The sequence below is a fragment of the Microcebus murinus genome, chromosome 2 (genome assembly GCF_040939455.1).
Source record: "Microcebus murinus isolate Inina chromosome 2, M.murinus_Inina_mat1.0, whole genome shotgun sequence".
NCBI classification, from domain to species: Eukaryota; Metazoa; Chordata; class Mammalia; order Primates; family Cheirogaleidae; genus Microcebus; species Microcebus murinus.
Window position 1 is genome coordinate 22,442,823 of NC_134105.1, and position 20,863 is coordinate 22,463,685.

Here is a 20,863-nt window from a genome sequence, read left to right on the forward strand (position 1 = left end):
GCTCAGATTCTTTAAATATATAGTATTGGTCCCAATAAAATTCATCTGCTGCAGGTCAAATGTGGCCCTTAGCCTACCAGTTTGCAGCCTATGGTTAGCTTCTGTTGATACAAGTTAAAAGGGCATGTTAGGATTTTTAAGTGATGTTGTCTCTCTTTGGGCAGACTTAACTGTCCTGGTGGCAAAAAAAGTCTGGGGTTTTTAGGGGCTTTTGGGTAACAACTTTACTGAGATATAATTCATATACCATAATGTACACCCATTTAAAGTGTATAATTCAGTGGTTTTTAGTATATACACAAAGCTGTATAGTCAACACCACAATCAATTTTATTTTTTATTTTTTTATTACCTAGAGCCACATGAACTGCACATGAACTCCAATTTTAGAATATCTTTATCATCCCCTAAAGAAACCCCATGCCCTTTCTTTATCTGTCTCACCCCAATCTACTTACCATCCCCCCACACACCCCCATACCCCTGCCAGCCCTAGGCAACTACTTAGTCTACTTTCTGTCTCTATAGACTTGTCTGTTCAGGACATTTCATATAAATGGAATCATAATATGTGCTCTTTTGTAACTGGCTTTCACTTAGCATAATGATTTTCAAGGTTCATCCATGTTGTAGCATATATCAGTATTTTGTTCCTCTTTACTGTCAAATGCTATTTCATTGTATTAACATGTATTTACCACATTTTATTTATGCATTCATCCATTAATGGACATTTGGGTTGTATCTGCTTTTTGGCTATTATGAAAATTACTGCTTTGGACATTTGTGTACAAGTTTTTGTGTGGGGATGTGTTTTCAACTTCTTGGATATATACCTAGGAGAAAAATTGCCTGGTCATATGGTAACTGTTTCATTTTTTGCAGAATTGCCAAACTTTTTCACAGATCCTGTACCATTCCTACCAGCAATGTATGAGGGTTCCAATTTCTCCATATCCTCACCAACATTTACTTTACATTTTATTATAGCCATCTGGATGGTTGTGAAGTGGTATCTCATGGAGATTTGGATTTGGATTTCCCCAATGACTAATGTTATTGAGAATCTTTTCATGTGCTTGTTAGCCAATTATATATATCTTCTTTGGAGAAATGTCTCTTTAAATATTTTGTTGATTTTTAAATTGGATTATTTATCTTTTTATTATTGAGTTGTAAGTTCTTTATATGTTCTGTATGCTAGACCCTTATTGGATATATGATTTGCAAATATTTTCTCCCATTGAAGGGGCTGCCTTTTTACTTTATTTGAAGCACAGAGGTTTTTTCATTTTGATGAAGTGCAGTTTATCTGTTGCTTTTTTAGTTGATTGTTCTTTTATTGTCATAGATAAGAAGCCATTGTCTTGCTCAAGCTCAGGGAGATTTATACCTACATTTCCTTCTAAGAGTTTCTTAGTTTCAATTCTTACATTTAGGTCTGTGATTCATTTTATGTTAGCTTTTGTATATGGTGTGAAGTGGGGCTTCAAATTTTTTTTTTCTTTTTTTGAGACAGATTCTCGCTCTGTTGCCCTGGGTAGAGTAGTAGTGGCATCGTCTTAGCTCACTGCAGCCTCAAAACTCCTGGGCTCGGCTAGGCGTGGTGGCTCATGCCTGTAATCCTAGCACTCTGGGAGGCCAAGGCAGGAGGATCGCTGGAGGTCAGGAGTTCGAGATCAGCCTGAGGAAGAGCAAGACTCCGTCTCTATTAAAAAAATAGAAAGAAATTAATTGGCCAACTAAAAACATATAGAAAAAATTAGCCGGGCATGGTGGTGCATGCCTGTAGTCCCAGCTACTTGGGAGGCTGAAGCAGAAAGATTGCTTGAGCCCAGGAGCTTGAGGTTGCTGTGAGCTAGGCTGACGCCATGGCACTCACTCTAGCCTGGGCAACAAAGCGAGACTCTGTCTCCAAAAAAAAAAAAGACCAGCTTGAGCAACATAGCAAATTCTCATCATCTCTACAAAAAGAAAAGAGAAAATTAGCTGGGCGTGCACCTGTAGTCTTGGGTACTCAGGAAGCTGAGACCAGAGGATTGCTGGAGCCCAGGTGTTTGAGGCTGCAGTGAGCTCTGATGATACTACTACACTCTAGCCCAGGCAACAGAGTGAGACCCCATCTCAAAAAAAATTAATTCTTTACACATGGATATCCAGTTGTCTCAACACCATTTGTTGAAGAGACTATTCTTTCCCCATTGATGGTCTTGGCACCCTGGTCAGAAATTGACCATAAATGTGTATAGGTCTGCTGCCTTTTGAAATTAGTATTACTTAAAGTGCTTAATACAATTTCTGGCATATAGTAGCTGTTCAATAATAAGTAATGGTTTATTTTGGCATCACTGAGAACTTACAAATGGTGGAGCTGAGATTTGAACCCAGATATGGGTGACAAAGTGTGTCTTTATCATATGCATTATACTGCAGGCTGCTGAAGTGGGAACGAGGTATCCTACCTGCCATGCCTGGCCATATGTAGTTCACCAGAGGCTTGGGATGAGCTCCAGCATGTCCATCTCCCATCATCATCTCCCATCATCAACCTTTTCTGTCCTTCTTTCCCTCTCCCACAGTTTCCATGGAGTCTCCAGGGGACTCTTGGCGATGATGGTTACTGATAAGAAATACTCTCAGCCTTCCTTACCTAGGAATATGGCCTTAGGGTTTGTCATCTTTTGCGCTCTCTCTCCCACCAAATCCCACTGCTTGCTCCAGGCTAAGAATGAAATTAGAGATACATCAGCAGCTGCTAGGGCTTTCTCTGGCCATCAGGGATGAAACAAACTTAGGCTGTTTTTTGTTTTAGGAACAGCAGCCTGCCAGTCACAGAAGGCTTCTTACCTGCAAATATGCAGAATGCTCCCTGAACCAAATGAATGAGGAATAGAGGTAGTGGTGGCTGTTGTGCTTGGGTTTTGGAAACTTGAGTACTGCCTCCTTGGCCTCTAATGTTAAAGCTGTGTCCCCCCAAGGCTTTGCCCCAAGATCATTTCTGGGTTAAATGCATTAGGCAGCACATGGGCTCCCTTTGTCTTGATATGGTCTTGTGCTTTGTGTGAGCATACAGAGGCTGCTGTTGCTGGCAGTGCTACTACTAAGTGGGCACTTTAATTTTTTCCTTTATTTTATTGTATCTCAGTCCACCCTATTCATTGCCTTTGACTGCATTTAAATGAAGGGGAAAAGTGAGATAGGGAAAATAGGCAGCTTTGCCTGGTTAAAGGATGAAAGAACTCACTTTGAATGCCTACTGTGTGTGTTCCCTATTTTTATAAATGAGGCAACTGATACCAGGAGAATTAAAGTAATTTTCTCTGCTTGCATAGCAAGTAGGGGGGGTGCATATCAACATTGTACACCAAAGTCCATTGGCTATGCTGAAAGCATGCTGCTTCTGTAAGATGATGCTGTATTTCATTGACTGTAAGAGACTAGTGTAAGATGTATCATTAAGTATTGCAAAGAAAAAAATGCTAATTAAACTGACACAATGGTTTCTTTTCAAATTAAATGTAAGATGCAGGCCAGGAGTGGGGCTCACGCCTGTAATCCTAGCACTCTGGGAGCCTGAGGCAGGAGGATTACTCAAGGTCAGGAGTTCAAAACCAGCCTGAGCAACACCGAGACCCCGTCTCTACTAAATATAGAAAGAAATTAATTGGCCAACTAAAAATATATAGAAAAAATTAGCTGGGCATGGTGGCACATGCCTGTAGTCCCAGCTACTTGGGAGGCTTAGGCAGGAGGATCGCTTGAGCCCAGGAATTTGAGGTTGCTGTGAGCTAGGCTGACGCCATGGCACTCTAGCCCAGGCAATAGAGGGAGACTCTCTCTCAAAAAAAAAAAAGTCTTAGTTAACTACCTCATTTTGTCAACACAAACGTATATTGCCTATTTACTCTGCCATGCATTGTTTTTTCTACCAGCAAAGTGGATATTATTATCCCATTTTTACACATGATGAAACTGAGACCCAGAAAAATTTAAATGACTTATTTAAGGCCACACAGCTCTTTTTTTTTTTTTTTTTTTGAGAGAGAGAGTCTCGCTTTGTTGCCCAGACAAGCGTGAGTGCTGTGGCATCAGCCTAGCTCACAGCAACCTCAAACTCCTGGGCTCAAGCGATCCTCCTGCCTCAGCCTCCCAAGTAGCTGGGACTACAGGCATGCGCCACCATGCCCGACTAATTTTTCTATATATATTAGTTGGCCAATTAATTTCTTTCTATTTTTTTATAGTAGAGAGGGGGTCTCGCTCTTGCTCAGGTTGGTTTCAAACTCCTGAGCTCAAACGATCCGCCTGCCTCGGCCTCCTAGAGAGCTAGGATTACAGGCGTGAGCCACCATGCCCGGCCCCACACAGCTCTTAATAAGTAGCAGAGCTGGGATTCAAACTCTGATTTCAGAGTCTGTGATAAATCTCAGCTATATTCTGGAATTCAGAAGGATTTTTACCTGTCAGCCAAAACTATACCAGGGAATCCTATACAGTAGTTCCCTGTCCTGGAAGGCGGCTTCCCCTGCAGGAACATCATTATGATGATGATGAAGATTTGCTGAGGCCACTTAGGCTCTTTTGCTGGCTATATTGGGTCAGAAGTCTACATCAATGAAAAAGACACCTGCACTCGACTGTTTATAGCAGCACAATTCATAATTACAAAGTTGTGGAAACAACCCAAGTGCCCATCAATTCATGAGTGGATTAATAAAATGTGGTATATGTATACCATGGAGTACTACTCAGCTTTAAGAAACAATGGTGATATAGCACCTCTTATATTTTCCTGGATAGAGCTGGAACCCATTCTACTAAGTGAAGTATCTAAATGGAAAAACAAGCACCACATGTACTCACCAGCAAATTGGTATTAATCAATACCTCAGTGGACACATAGGAATAACATTTATCGGGTGTCGGGCAGGTAGGAGGGGATGGGTATATACAAACACAGTGAGTGAGCTGTGCAACATTTGGGGGATGGTCACGCTTGAGGCTCTGACTCAAGGGGGGAGGAGGCATGGGTAATGTACGTAACCTTAACACTTGTACCCTCATAATACGCTAAAATAAAAATAAATAATATAAAAAAAAAGAAGTCTACATCAGTTTATAGCCCCTGCCCTCAAGAAACTCAGTCTAATGGGAAAGAGTAAGTCTTAAATTGAGTAGTGTGTAATCATGTTCTCTTGCTGAACTGAATACCAGGCAGGCTGGAGGAATTGTCTGAAAAAGGCTTAGGAGGCACCAAAGAAACGGGGTGACATTTAAGTCAAATCTTAAAGGATAACCAAGAATTTCACAGGCAGACAAGTAGATAGCCTAGCATAAGACTTTATTAAGGCTTTACACACACTAATTTCAAATTCTGCCGCCTCCAAGGTTAGTCTGACTAGCTTTGGAGCCTTAAGTGAGTTATCCTCTTCAAGTCTCAGTTTCATCATCTGTGAAATGGGCATAATATCATTTACTTCACAACATGGTTGTGAAGATTGAGTGAGTTCATGCATATAAAACATTCAATGTACCATGTAATAGGCACTCAAATATTAGTTATAAATAGAGGTGGGAAGAGTAGGTTAGTGCTAATTTTGCAAAACTAAATATTAGGCAAAGAATTTGGACTTTATTATAAAGTTTAGGGAGCTATTTAAGGCCTTAAGCATGAGGGTGACTTAAACCACACCTGTTTGCCATTGTGCCAGCAAAGGAGGGAACATAAGGGAAGCAATAGAGGAAAGCCTTGGGGAAAGTGGCACTGCTCCTTTGTGGGAGGGCGAAGGGGGTTTCTCCCCTTACCTTGTCTTCTTGCCTCAAGACCTTTTGCTTTCAGAAAGAAGAATCCTCTCTCCTGTCAGGTATTTGGGCTATTTGATGATGGGATGTTAAGACTTTGCCCTATGTTAAGAAAATCTCCTTGTATTCTATTCCTTTCACTCACCCTATTAATTGGAAACCAAAACGCTGAGTCTCTACTGATAGAAACTTTGCTCTTAAGAAAGGCCTTGTTTCACCACTGAATGGATGATCCCTGCCTCCATTTTAAGCTTTTAATTGTGTTCTCACTCTGTGCTGGGAGTATCATATACAGCAGTGATCCCCAAGCTTTTTGGCATCATTTTCATGGAAGACAATTTTTCCATGTATGGGGGGGGAGGGCGGCGGGGGGGACGGGACGACACGCGACAGTTGTGGTTTTGGAATGTTTCAAGTGCATTACATTTATCGTGTACTTTATTATTATTACATGGTAATATATAATGAAATAAATATACAACTCACCATAGGTTGAGGACCCCTGATTATATACCATTCCATTTAATTCTCTCAAATGACTGTGTGAAGCAAAGATTGCCCCTGGTACACGGAGTGAGAAACTAATGTCTAGAGATTAGGATGACAACAGAGTCCAAGAACTTGAATTTAAATCCAAGATTTTCTGCTCCTACTTGGCTGCCTCCTATTCTCTCTGCACCTTAAATGGCCACAAGATCAACTTACACTGAAAGTATTTCCTAGCTTTGGTGTATAGGATTGGTGCCCCTGGCTTGGTTTCCAGATTCCAAAGTTAAAAGACTTGAATCCTCATGAGCTTTTCCCTCCTCTCTCTCCGGAGCCACACGTACCTCCTGCTCTCCAGATTAATAGTCATTGCATGTTTAAAGCTAGCAAGCATCCGATGAATATTTAATAGCATCGAGCAGACAGGCTGAAACAGCTGCCTGAGACAGCAGCTGCTGGGTGGAGGCGAGGAAGTACACTATACTGCCTGACTACCCGTTCTTTTGTTTCCTGGCCTGCAAAATAGGCGTGGCCCTTCTAGGCCTCTTAGGAGCAAAGGACTATGGTGGGCACTGCACCTTAGTCCTATTATAGTCTGATTGCTACCCTGGGCTTCCAAGGAGGTTGCATTCAAGCATAAAGCTCAACCCTTTTTGGGGTGGGTAATGGAAAGCACAACATTCACTGACCTCTAGAATCAATTTTCCCACCCCAGGGCTGGAGGTCTCCTAATCTGTTGTCTATTCTGGCTCTGAGGCTGAAGTTGTGTTCTCATTTAGTGTTCTGTCAACTACTGTCTCTGGCTGTCTTTTCTAAAATGAGGAGACTTGTCTTGGGAAGGGACTTGAATTTCATAGCCATGCTGGTGAGGTTTAGCTTCTTGGCATCCTTTGACTCTGGATGCAGCAGTCTCTGAGTAGTGAGTGTACTTCTCATTCTTAACCTACGCTGTGCTGTCTCTGGCTGCATCTCAGTCAGAGAATGGGCTGGTTGGACTTTTCAGACAGGTATACAAGCTAGCCCCGTGCTTCCCCCACCTAGACCTAGGGTAAGGGAGTGTCTTGCTTCACGGAGGCCTTGTCACTTCCAGGGCAAATCTGGGGGAGTCGTGGGACTTCTGAAAAAAGACAGCTCATTTGAGATATGTTTAGGCAGAGTGAGCCACAACGAGTCTATAAGCCCAGATTAATTAGCTAAATAGCGCACATTGCTAGAAATTTGGTGCTATTCTGATTTTAATACAGCTTTAAGATGCCTGCATTGGCTGTTCCCTTCTCAACCTCTGGAGTCCACCTTGGCCCACCTCAGGATAGCCAGTCTCATTCTTCCAGGCACCATGGTGTATGTGAGAATTTAAGGTAGAAGAGTTTGGGTTCAGATATAGGGCTAATTCTTCTCTGGGATCTTCTGACTCTAGCAGCCTTTATGGTTCCTATACATGGGCTGGTTTTAGGTTTAAGATGGGTACTACCCTCTTCTCAGGCTCTCTGGGGTTGGAATGTAGCAGACCCCTGCATCTACCTTTGAGAAAGAGAAATACATTGTGCTCTGATACAATTCTTTATAAGTTTCTCTCTAGAAATAAGTACAAATGTCCCCTTTCATTCTTTTTTTTTTTTTATACATTCAGTATTGTAAATTATGCTTGCTATGTGCTAGTCACTGGAGAGTCAGTGGTGTGTGAACAAGATAAAATGTTCCCTGACTTCATGGTGCTTACAGTGTATCTAGGGAAACAGACACTAAACAGATAATCTCATAAATAGCAAATAATTTGTATCATAATAAATTCTATAAAAGAGCAGAACAAGGTGCTATGCAGTCATACAACCTAACTCTAGGGTTTTCTTTGAGGAAATGATGTTTAAGCTAACATTTAAAGGAAGACTGAGCTGGGCTGTTAAGGGAAAGGACATGAAGCACATTCTAGAAAGAGGGGGTAGGACTGAAGCAGGGTGAAGGTGAAATAGGAATCTAGACCTTATTCTGAGGGCAACACTGAAGACTATTGACTGAAGAGGGGAAGGTTGGAGAATAACACTGTAGTAATATTGAAAATGTAGAGAAGTAAATGGATTCAAGAACTTTTAGGAGATAGAATGGATATAATTTAGTGTGATTGATAAGATGAGGGAGAACAGGGATGTGTACTAAGGTTCCAGGTTTCTGGCTAGAACAACGTGGAGGGTGGTAGTGCCATTTAAAAGATGGGAAGCACTGCTCTAGACTTTAGTATGAGGTCAGGCCCCTGCCCTATGCTCCAGGCTTTGGCTGTGTCTCTCCTGTGGGCAACCTTGAGTATTTGGGGCTGGGATGAAACCCCTCATAACGGCTGGGCGAGTTGGCTCATGCTGGTAATCCTAGCACTCTGGGAGGCCGAGGCAGGATGATTTCTTGGGGTCAGGAGTTCAAGACCAGCCTGAACAAGAGCAAGACCCCGTCTCTACTAAACACAGGAAAAATTATCCCAGCAACTAAAAATTGAAACAAAAAATTAGCTGGGCATGGTGGCGAACACCTGTAGTCCCGACTACTCAGGAGGCTGAGGCAGGAGGATCGCTTGAGCCCAGGAGTTTAAGGTTGCTGTGAGCTATGATGATGCCACGGATTCTAGCCCAGGCAACAGCAAGACTCTGTCTCAAAAAAAAAAAGAAAGAAACCCCTCATAAGGCCAGAAGAGATACCCCCTGTGCCTAGAATTGAGTTTTGAAAAATAGCAATGAGAAGATGCCTGTTTCCCCATTTCCTTTCTTCCAAAGACTTTAGAATTCTTTGTTGATCTTTTCACATCTCTGGGAGAACAGGAAACATTTTCCCCTCTGTGTAGCTGGGAGGCCCCAAAGCTTGTATAGCTAAGGTTCCCTGTCCCCCCTGCCCAAGGTTTGGTTGATTCTTCCCTGGATCACTCAGCTCAAGCATAGCCAAAGACCCATGGGATATGAAACTCTATTTTCATTATTTGGCTGACAGCAAAAAGAGAGCTTGTGGGCTGTGGCCTTCTGGTTTCTACCCATCTGTGTACCTAGAGACCTGTGTATTGACTGAAATGACTAGAGTTGTGCTGTGGGATGGGGAGACTGTAAGGGAGGCAGCCTGGCCAGATGGGAGGCTGGGAAGCCCCCTGATAGGACAGCTTCATGTTTCTTAATTTTCCACTTTGTGTCTTTGCAGCCATCAGAGAACTCTGGAAACCAGGAGAGCTACCTGCTACTGTAAAGTCTGGCCTGCTGGCATTTGCTGAGCACAGAGAAACCCAGGAGAGGAGATCAACAGTTTTGTTTCACTCTACCTCCTGATCTTTGTGATTGTCCCACAGAAAGCCAGCCAGGATCCCTTAAGAGTTGTTAGGCCCAGAATAGTGTCAGGGCTTTGGGGGACTGTGATGCTATCGTTTAAACCTACTCAATACTTTAAAGTGTTGAAGGGGATGAACAGTATCCCTAGCATGGCCTCCTATATCAGTATAAACTGTGCCACTCCCAGTCTGCCTGCTTCCTGTTAGCCTCCCACAGAACTGGCTGGAACACCCTACCACCACCTCCTATCCTGCCACACCTGTGTTGTGGGTGTCAGCCTGGGAGTCCTAGGACACTTTCAGAGGGCTCCCAGAGAGAGGGTGGTCACTCATCCCCATGTAAAGGACTGAGGAGAGCCAAGTGAGAAGGTTCAGTTACTTTGAGCAAGTTATTTAACCTCTGAGCCTGTTTTTCTCTTCATTGTCGATTAGTTACCTTGTCCAAAAAGCTCTTGAAGGGTAGGGCTTCTCCTTCACCTTTGTACTGTATTCCTTCCCCAAGTATATGCCCCTGAAGACTCAAATAAAGGTTTGGTTAAGTGATGAGTGGTCCCACTCTGGTAGCTTCTGTCAGCTTTGGGAGAGAGCCAAAGCCTGCCTGTGTAGCTCCCACTTTCCTTCCAGCCATACTGGGCCATGTTCTAACATTTGTTCTAACATTTTTTCTTGAAGAAGTAGAAAGTCAGCCTTTGGTAGGCTTCTGGTTTCCTGTGGCCTATTAGGCTGATTTATACTGAGCTTTCTGAGAGTTTAGGAACCTCTAATATTCTACTCTTCCCTAATGCCTTCCCGTTATTTTTCCTAATAATAGAACAAGGAAAAGAAGGGCTGAATTTAGGGAGAGATGAGAGCCTATCTGCATTTTAACTGTGCATGGGGTGCTCTGATGAGCCTGGATTTATTCTTAGCAGGAACAGAGGTACAATAGAAAGGGACATTAAAAATCAGTTGATTTACATTGGGCAAGCTGTTTAACCTCTGAGCCTGTTTTTGTCTTGATTGTTGATGACTATAAATAATAGCTAATAATTTATTTTTTCTTAGTATGTACCAAGCACTATGTCAAGCATTTATATGCACTGTTTGACTTAATCCTTCAATCCATTATGCTGATTTTACAGATGAGGAAACTGAGGGTCAAGAAGGATAAGAAACTTGTGTTAGGTTAGAAACATGCTATCAGACTTCATAGTCCATATTTTTTGACCTGTTTGTACCTCTTACAGCCACAAGTGCTTTGAAACAGTGTTGGTATGAGGGGTTTGTCTAGGGCAGGGGTTCTCAAACTTTTTAAACGGGGCCAGTTCACTGTCCCTCAGACCGTTGGTGGGCCGTTGGAGAGTACAGCGCACATTCCACACATGCGCACTGTGGGGCCGGGACGAGTTGGCTGCAGGACAGGCAGTGGCTGCAAAAACACCTGGCGGGCTGGATAAATGTCCTCAGTGGGCTGCAGTTTGAGGACGCCTGGTCTAGGGTGAAAAACCATGCAGGTTTACCCAAGCCTGAGAGAGTTCCTGGAATCCAGGACTTTGAGTGCTAAAACTGGGAAAGTCACAGGAAAACATAGATAAGATTGTCACTCTATTTGCCTTGGAGGCTCTCAGTCCAGGCCTGGCCACTGAGACTGCACTTTCCTTGGTTTCTTGGTCTTCTAGGCTTCACTTTGTGGCCAGAGTCCTTTAGCATTTGAGGACCTGCTTCCATTCACCAGACAAGGTCATCCTGGTCATAGATAAAGAGATAAATGAAGGCACAGAACCTGGGTCACAGTCTGGAGAACCTGCATTCTGTTCCTTGGCAACCATACCCTCAGTGCCCAGGTGCAAGATTCTGCTTGGGAACTGTGGAATTTTATAGGAAAGCTCACAGGCCCGAAGCCAAACAGATCTGGATTTAAATCCCAGCTCATCACTTGTGTGTTTTCAGGGCCTGTTTACTCCACCAAAGTAAGATAATAATCCCTACCTACCAAATGGAATTGGAGAAGCAAATGAGATGTATCTGAAATGCCTAGCACGGGGTCTAGACAAAATACTTCTCAACACTTAAGTTTCCTTCCTCCTTTATTTCAGGCTTATAGGTCTTATCCAGTCCTGTCACCTGTCACGTCTTGTCACACACAGCCTCCACCCTCTCTAGTTACCACTTATGTCCCTGGAGATCTTCCTTTGAGAGTCCTGACCTAATGGGCTTGGCCCAGCTGCCCTCCATGTCAGTCACCTCCCCTGCAAGCTGAGAAGGGATGACATCAGCCATTCTCCCTAGCCCCCTCCTGAGCCTGGGGACTGTTTTGAGCCATAAATATTTTAGCTAGGCCTTTCTGGCTGTAGCCAGGGTAATGGGCTCTCAGGGGACTGGGGTGGGAGTGTAGAGGTAGGGCTATCAGCCTGGGGCCTAGCAGCAGAGCTAGCCCTGGAGGGGTGGGTATGAGGCCTTGCAGCTCTGATGGTTGTTGGTCTGCCTGCTTTCCCTTTCCTGGGCCCTTCAGAACCACTCACTGCTTACAGGCCCAGCTCTGCCCTTAGGTGCTGTTTGATCTTAGGTAAATTATTAGATATCTCTGGGTTTAGCATCTGTAACAGAAAAATCCCAGAAGTTAAAGCAGGTTTTGTAAAAGTCCTGTGCAACACTAGGCTAGTAAGTCATGACTGCGGAAGCTAGACCCCACTACACATTTTGACAGACCTAAAGGCTGAGGTCCTAATGGCCACGTGGGTGCCACCCTAAAAATGACTTTCAGATAAGGCACTTTCTCCCCTTATTTTTTTTTTTTTTTTTGAGACAGAGTCTCACTTTGTTGCCCTGGCTAGAGTGAGTGCCATGGCGTCAGCCTAGCTCACAGCAACCTCAAACTCCTGGGCTCAAGCGATCCTCCTGCCTCAGCCTCCCGAGTAGCTGGGACTACAGGCATGTGCCACCATGCCCGGCTAATTTTTTCTATATATATTAGTTGGCCAATTAATTTATTTCTATTTATAGTAGAGACGGGGTCTCGCTCTTGCTCAGGCTGGTTTCGAACTTCTGACCTTGAGCAATCCACCCACCTCAGCCTCCCAGAGTGCTAGGATTACAGTTGTGAGCCACCGCCCCCGGCCTTTTCTCCCCTTCTTGCCCCTGGCCCTTCCTCATGCTACATACAGCCCCAGCTCCTTTTTCTAAGGTTCCCAGGTATAGCTAGATGACCTGGTCTGTATACCAAGGAGTGAGGCCTACTGGCTTGTAACCAGAGTTTATGGACATTTTGTCTTTTTTTGCCTTAGATACAGAAATCCAGGCTCCCAGACTAGATCTGGCCCTCATCCTCCATTCCCCCCCCCCACCCCCTTCTAGAGACCTTAAAACTAGCTAGCTGCTAAGCTTTAGTTTGTGGTAGCATGCCCCACCCCCTTCCCTTGGAATCGGTGTAAGAAGGAAAAGGGTCATAGAGGGGGCACCTGGATCCAGGCCCAACCCTACCATTGAAAAGCCCTGGATTGGGTCCAGGATTCCACATCTGCCCAGCTATGCCCAGCTCAATCTCCCGGTTGTGCTGGGAGTTCTGATTCCTTTGTATCGGGCTCTCTCTGGTGGTTAAAATGTGCATTGCAGGGGAATAAGATGATCAAATGTAACTGATTTTCAGGCCACCCTCAGGGGTGGGATGGTTTACACCAAGGAAAAGAGTGTGTCTCCAACTCATCATAAAAGCACTCCATTTCTCATACAGGATGTCCCTCCCATCTGTTTGCTTCTCTCCATCTCTAATCCTCACAACAATGACATAGGAATTGTCCTAATTTTTATAGATAAAATGGGCTCAGAGTTGAAGTTGAGTTCAAATTCTTTACTATGTGTAGCATTCAGGATCATCAAGTGATCTGAACTGAGCCTATTTTTCCAGCCTCATCTTCAGTTACTCTCAAGCCAAAATGGACTCGCTCTTCTGGAACATAGTCTGCTTCTGGACCTTTGCTCATGTTGTTCCCTCCATTTTCATTACTCGCCCCACCTGACACCCAAGTACACTACCTGTCAAAATCCTATCTTTAAAAAAACTACAGAAACACAGTATTTTCTAGGTTTTCTATAGTTTGCATATATTGTCTTTGTAATAATTAAATATAAGACACGGGAAGGCAAATGTCTGGATGAGAACAGGTAGGTGGGTGAGGCCCTGACAAGTTGAAGGACGTGTGGGAGACTAATGTATAGATGGAGTGAGAATGGCCCAGGAAATGTGAAGAACATGAAGTCATGGCTTCTTTTATAGACTGTAACAGTGAAAATCAGATGTAAGTATTCTCACTGGCCTGAGAAAGTGAGAACAAGTCCCTTGAGGGGCTGGGACAGAGCTTCAGGTGACATTTTTTTTCAAAGCCTTCAATCTTAAATTCACATTAGTTTGTACTTCACAATATATTCATATTTTAATAATAATAGGCTGGGCACGGTGGCTCATGCCTGTAATCCTAGCACTCTGGGAGGCTGAGGTGGGAGGATCGTTGGCACTCAGGAGTTTGAAACCAGCCTGAGCAAGAGCGAGACCCCGTCTCTACTATAAATAGAAATTAATTGGCCAACAAATATATATATAGAAAAAATTAGCTGGGCATGGTGGCACCTGCCTGTAGTCCCAGCTACTTGGGAGGCTGAGGCAGGAGGATTGCTTGAGCCCAGGAGTTTGAGGTTGCTGTGAGCTAGGCTGATGCCACGGCACTCACTCTAGCCTGGGCAACAAAGTTAGACTCTGTCTCAAAAAAAACCCACAATAATCCAAAATAATAATAGCCAATACTTCAATAGAACTTAACAATGGGCACTGTTCTAACTACTTTACACAGACTAACTTAAACCTCCCCACAATCCTATATGGCAGATGCTAGTACACTGAGGAAACAGAGACACAGGTTGAGTAACTTCCTAACTCATGCAGCCAGTAAGTGGTGGAGCTAGGAAGTCTGGCTCTAGAAAAGGTGTTCTTTTTTTTTTTTTTTTTTGAGACAGTCTCAATGTGTTGCCTGGGCTAGAGTGCCGTGGCATCAGCCTAGCTCACAGCAACTTCAAACTCCTGGTCTAAAGCAATCCTTCTGCCTCAGCCTCCTGAGTACCTAGCTCACAGCAACCTCAAACTCCTGGACTCAAGCAATCCTCCTGCCTCAGCCTCCCGAGTAGCTGGGACTACAGGCATGCACCACCATGCCCAGCTGATTTTTTATATATATATTTTTAGTTGTCCAGCTAATTTCTTTCTATTTATAGTAGAGATGGGGTCTCACTCTTGCTCAGGCCAGTTTCGAACTCCTGAGTGCAAACGATCCTCCCGCCTCAGCCTCACAGAGTAGTAGGATTGCAGGCATGAGCCACCACACCCGGCTAAGAAGGTGTTCTTTTTTTTTTTTTTTTTTTTTTTGAGACAGAGTCTCACTTTGTTGTCCAGGCTAGAGTGAGTGCCGTGGCGTCAGCCTAGCTCACAGCAACCTCAAACTCCTGGGCTCAAGTGATCCTTCTGCCTCAGCCTCCCGAGTAGCTGGGACTACAGGCATGCGCCACTATGCCCGGCTAATTTTTTTTTTATATATATATATCAGTTGGCCAATTAATTTCTTTCTGTTTATAGTAGAGACGGGGTCTCGCTCTTGCTCAGGCTGGTTTTGAACTCCTGACCTTGAGCAATCCGCCCGCCTCAGCCTCCCAAGAGCTAGGATTACAGGCGTGAGCCACAGCGCCCGGCTAAGAAGGTGTTCTTAATAACTACATTTTATCCATCTGTAAAATGGAGGTTAAAAATAAATAAATAAATAAATAAAAAATAACTACATTTTAATATTGAAAATACTGTCTTACATTTCCAGTGAATAAAACTGACATTCTAGAAAGCTGCATTGTTTTATCCCATGCTCTCAGCACCTCTTTGTACCACAAGAGGGCTGCACAATTTAGGTTGAAAACTGCTGATTGAAAGGACAGATTTGCCAGCTTTGGGCCTTGGTCCCAGAATAACATGACTAAGGAAAAGATCCCAACTCTTGACACCCAGTGACAGGATTGGCCTAGAGCCAGTGACATTTCCTCAAAAACTCAGACTCCTAGGCTGGGCGTGGTGGCCCACGCCTGTAATTCTAGCACTCTGGGAGGCCAAGGCAGGCGGATTGCTGAGGTCAGGAGTTCAAAACCAGCCTGAGCGAGACCCCATCTCTACTAAAAATAGAAAAAAAATAATTGACTAACTAAAAATATATATACAAAAAATTAGCCGGGCATGGTGGTGCATGCCTGTAGTCCCAGTTACTTGGGAGACCGAGGCAGGAGGATCGCTTGAGCCCAGGAGTTTGAGGTTGCTGTGAGCTAGGCTGACGCCACAGCACTCACTCTAGCCAGGGCAACAAAGTGAGACTCTGTCTCAAAAAAAAAAAAAACAAAAAAAAAACAACTCAGACTCCTGGAGGAGCCAATAGTGAGCAAGGAAATGAAGGCTCAGAGAGGGAAAGTGAAGGCTTCAAGGTCACAAAACAGCTGAGATGTGTGGCCACAGGTCTAGAAGACAAGAATCTAGCCATCTTATTTTCTCCAGGGACCTTATAGAAGGCAGATGTTGAAGGACCAAAACCTTAGATGCTTCTGGTAGATAGTGGACTAGAAGTATATATTCTAGATTATTTCAGGTGCAATTGTCAAACACCAAACACAAACTGGCTTTTTATAACAGAAATCCACAAAAGCTTCAGGTATGGTTAGATCCGGGGGTTCAATTAATGCTATCAAGAAAGTGTCTTCTGCTGGGCTTAGTGGCTTGTACCTGTAATCCTAGCTCCTCAGGAGGCCAAGGAGGGAGGATCACTTGAGCCTAGGAGTTTGAGGTTGCAGGAAGTTACAATTGTGCCACTGTACCACTCCACCCTGGGCAACAGAGTAAGACCCTGTCTCTAAAAAAAAAACCAGTTAAAAAACATTTAAAAGTTTCTTCAGGCTGGACCTGGTGGATCACGCCTGTAATCTTAGCACTCTGGGAGGCCAAGGTGGATGGATTGTTTGAGTTCAGGAGTTCGAGACCAGCCTGAGCAAGAGTGAGACCCCATCTCTACTAAAAATAGAAAGAAATTAATTGGCCAACTAAAAATGTATAGAAAAAATTAGCCGGGCATGGTGACGCATGCCTGTAGTCCCAGCTACTCAGGAGGCTGAGGCAGGGGGATTGCTTAAGCCCACGAGTTTGAGGTTGCTGTGAGCTAGGCTGACACCATGGACACTCTAGCCCAGCCCAGGCAACAGAGTGAGACTCTGTCTCAAAAAAAAAGTTTCTCCTGGGCCAGGTGCCCAGTTTCTCCTGGGTGGCTCACGCCTGTAATCCTAGCACTCTGGGAGGCCGAGGCGAGAGGATTGCTTGAGTTTAGGAGTTCAAGACCATCCTGAGCAAGAGTGAGACCCTGTCTCTACTATAAATAGAAAGAAATTAGCCCAACAACTAAAAAATGGACAAAATTAGCTGAGCACAGTGGCATGTGCCTGTAGTCCCAACTACCCAGGAGGCTGAGGTAGGAGGGTTGCTTGAACCCAGGAGTTTGAAGTTGCTGTGAGCTAGGCTGACACTACAGCACTCTAGCCTGGGCAACAGACTGAGAATCTGTCTAAAAAATAAATAAAGTAAAAAAATAAATAAATAAAAGTTTCTCCTGATTTCTTGACTTCTGTGTTTTCTTCATTGTCAGCTAAGTTCTTCCCAAAAGGTGGCAGGATGGCCACTAAGAGCTCCAAGTTTATAACCTATTCCCAGAGGGGAATAAAAGTTTCTTCCTAATAGTTACAGCAAAGATTCTAGGCCTGACTTGAGTCATTAACATCCCCTCCCTATGATCCCAACTAGTCACTAGCCTGAGGTGGCAGGGATATCAGAATACTTTGATTTGCCAAGCCACCTGCCCACATTAGAACTGGAAGGTAAGGCAGCCCCACTAAACCACATGGGCTGAAGGTGAGAACAAGGTAGTCCCCCAGGGAAAAATCAGTATTCTTACCAGGAGGAGGGGGAATGAATGCTGAGCAGGCAAAATTTTTCATCTTGGGCTGCCAAAAAAATCAAATAGCCAAAATCAATAGACAACAGGTATAAGGTGGACTGAAGCCACAGGTAACGAGTGGGTCACATGCATGGCATGTGTAAGTGGCCTTACCCTCTTACACTAGGTTGTATGCATGATCTCAAATCAATTCAGTAAACATTTCCTGAGTATTTACCATGTTCAAAGTCCAGCACATTCCATGTAACAGATGCACAGCAAAACATTCTGCTACCACCAGCCCCATAGACAGTTACCAGGCTCAAGCTATTGCTTCCTCCCCATAGGATTAAAAGAGGCAAACTCCTATTCATCTCTGGGAAAGCTCTTGGCTCCCTTGTTAGTCACTTCTGTTTACTTCTGAACTTGGTACATACTGCTGTTACCACACTGCCAATATTGATTCATTTTTCTGTCTTCCCCATTACCCACTCATTCACCTCTGTATCCTCAGTGCCCAGGATATAGTAACTGCTAAGAAATGCTTGTTAACCTGAGTTAAAATGTGTTCCCAGGAAACACCCAGCCTCAGTCTTTCATAGAATATTCCTGAAACCATTTAGCTTCCTTTTCTAGTCAGCCTTGCTTTCAAGAGCCAGTTTGCTGCCACCTCAACTGAACTAATACATATTGAATGCCTATTATATGCTAGGTAATGTTAGACTTTGAAGGTTCAGAAAGTTGGCAGGGTGTTGTGGCTCATACCTGTAATCCCAGCACTTTGGGAGGCCAAGGCAGAAGGATCACTTGAAGCCCGAGTTCAAGTCCAGCCTGGGCAACATAGCAAGACCCTGTCTCTACAATAAAATAAAATAAATAAAAATAAGAAATTAAGATACATTCCAAATTCACTTCTAAAGAAGCCAGAATCATCTCTTCTATCAGAATTTTTCTAGCTAGAAAAATTAAATCTGTCCTGGGTTCTCTACTCTGCTAGGTGAGCCAGGGAAAATCATTCTCCCTGTGCCTTTTTTCCCCCTGAAGGGAAGGACTAACTTGGTGTAAAATCTATCATAATCTAACAAACATATTTGAATTGGACTCCATATTTCCATTTGTCCAGGCCAAACACCTTGGATTCATCCTTAACTCTCCTCTTTCACACTCCAATCTGTCAACAAATCTTGTTGACTTCACCTTCAAATCCAGAATCCAAGCTAATGCAAACCATCTCTCTTGCTAGGATCATTGCCATGGCCACCTAGCCACCTGTCTGACCTGCCTGCTTCCACTGTGCCCCTGTAGTCCGTTCTCAGCGAGCAACCAGAGTGGTTCTTTTAAATCAGAAGTTCAAACCCTTCAATAGCTCTGCATCTCATTCAAAGTAAAAACCTTACTGCCCTATGTGATCTATCTCTTCTCATGTCCTACTATCATCCTGACTCCACCTAAGCCACACTGGCCTCCTTGTTATTTCTCAAATACAGCAGGCACCCTCAGGCCTGAGGGCCCTTGCACTGATGGTTCCCTCTGTCTGGAATGACCTCTTTCTCCGGATGTCTGCAAGACCGACTTGTTCATTTCTTTCATGAGTTTACTCAAGTCACCTTGGTGAAGCCTACTTTGCCTGCCTTATGTAATATTGCAACCCTCCATCCCCCTTTCCTGTTTTTCTTTCACACCACATTCCCTTCTAACATACTACAGAATTTACTATTAATAATTTTGTTTGTGTCTACCTCCTCCCACTTGACAGTAAGCTCTGTGAATATCTATTAATTAAATACCTAATTCCTTCAATTAATTAAATATTGATGTCTATTATGTGCCAATCACTGTGCTAAACAGTGGATCTACCAAGTGATTTAAGACTGCTTATAGTGCTCGCTTCAGCAGCACATATACTAAAATTGGACAGATACAGAGATTAGCATGGCCCCTGTGCAAGGATGACACGCAAATTCGTGAAGCATTCCATATTTAAAAAAAAAAAGACTGCTTATAGGTCTTGTGAGGGAAGAAATGATCATAACAATTATTAGTAGTAGCTCATTTGTTGAATGCTTCCTCTGTGTTAAGTGTTTGCCAAACATAATGATGGCTAACATCAATTAAACAGACTTTGGTCTACATGCATTATCTCCTTTAATCCTCACCAAGATCTATAAGGTGACTATTATCAGCCTCATCAAAAAGGGTGAGAAACAGGCCTGGTGTGGTGGCCCACGCCTGTAATCCTAGCAATCTGGGAGGCCGAGGCGGGTGGATCGTTTGAACTCAGCAGTTCGAGACCAGCCTGAGCAAGAGCCAGACCCCATCTCTACAAAAAAAAAATAGAAATTAGCTGGACAACTAAAAATATATACATAAAAAATTAGCCGGGCATGGTGGCCCATGCTCATAGTCCTAGCTACTCGTGAGGCTGAGGCAGGAGGATCGCTTGAGCCCACGAGTTTGAGGTTGCTGTGAGCTAGGCTGATGCCACGGCACTCTAGCCAGGGCAATAAGAGTGAGACTCTGTCTCGAGAAAAAAAAAAAATAAGAGTGAGTAACAAGGCCAGGCACTATGGCTCACACCTGTAATCCCAGAACTTTGGGAGGCTGAGGCTGGAAGACCGCTTGAGGCTAGGAGTTCAAGACCAGCCTGGGCAACATAGCAAGACCCTGTCTCTACAAAAAATAAGAAAAAATTAGCCCGGCGTGGTGGCACATGCCTGTAGTCCCAGCTTCATGCCACTGCACTGCAGCCTGTGTGACAGAGCGAGACCTCGTCTCTTGAACAAGAACAGAAAACAAAAAGGGAAGATTTCAAGGTCGGAAATGGCAGGATCAGGATTTGAACCAAGGCGGCTACAATGAGAACGGGGAGTAAGGTCAAATGTGAGAAGTATCTAGGACTCAGGGTCAGCAAGACTAGGGCAAAGATTGGATGTAGGGGCTGAGGGAAGGAGGAAGTGACTCCTAGGTTTTGACTGGGGTGGACCAAAGCGCAATGGGGCCAAAGAGAAAGATGAAAGCCAAATTTGAGATACGTTAAGTTTGAGGTGCTATGGGCCACTGGTGGATACAGTCCATCTCGGGCGGGGGCAGAGGCAGTTCCGCTTCCCCTCCGCCCTCGCCTGGGCCTGAAAAGATGCTGGGAGAAGGCACGCACGGGAAGAAGAGGAGGTGGGTTGCCCTTCCTCTGGGGTCTCTTCAGCAGCAGCTGCAGGAAAGGCACGGGGGACCGCGAGACAAAGAGCGCACAGGCACCGCCTTTGTCAGGGCGGCCCCTTTAAGAAGCGCGCTCCCAGCTTCCAGCCCG

At 44.2% G+C, this 20,863-nt stretch overlaps 1 protein-coding gene, 1 long non-coding RNA gene and 1 other non-coding gene across 3 annotated transcripts in view; 2 read left to right on the plus strand and 1 right to left on the minus strand.

The window, feature by feature from the left end:
• The window catches only part of KHDRBS1 (KH RNA binding domain containing, signal transduction associated 1), a 40,004-nt gene extending 29,878 nt beyond the window's left edge, over nucleotides 1-10,126 (plus strand). The window contains exon 10 of the mRNA XM_075996013.1: nucleotides 9,460-10,126. The gene's annotated coding sequence lies outside the window, so the exon portion shown is untranslated. The remainder of the gene's footprint in view (nucleotides 1-9,459) is intronic.
• Nucleotides 1,182-20,861, minus strand: LOC142863066 (uncharacterized). Its single transcript, XR_012913945.1, has 4 exons — nucleotides 20,714-20,861; nucleotides 18,325-18,416; nucleotides 17,578-17,626; nucleotides 1,182-1,708 (listed from the first exon to the last, which is right to left on the minus strand). It is a non-coding gene; the product is annotated as an uncharacterized LOC142863066 (long non-coding RNA).
• On the plus strand, nucleotides 19,440-19,543 carry LOC142869728 (U6 spliceosomal RNA). The gene has a single exon (XR_012918301.1). It is a non-coding gene; the product is annotated as a U6 spliceosomal RNA (small nuclear RNA).
• Nucleotides 20,862-20,863: the final 2 nt, after the last annotated feature.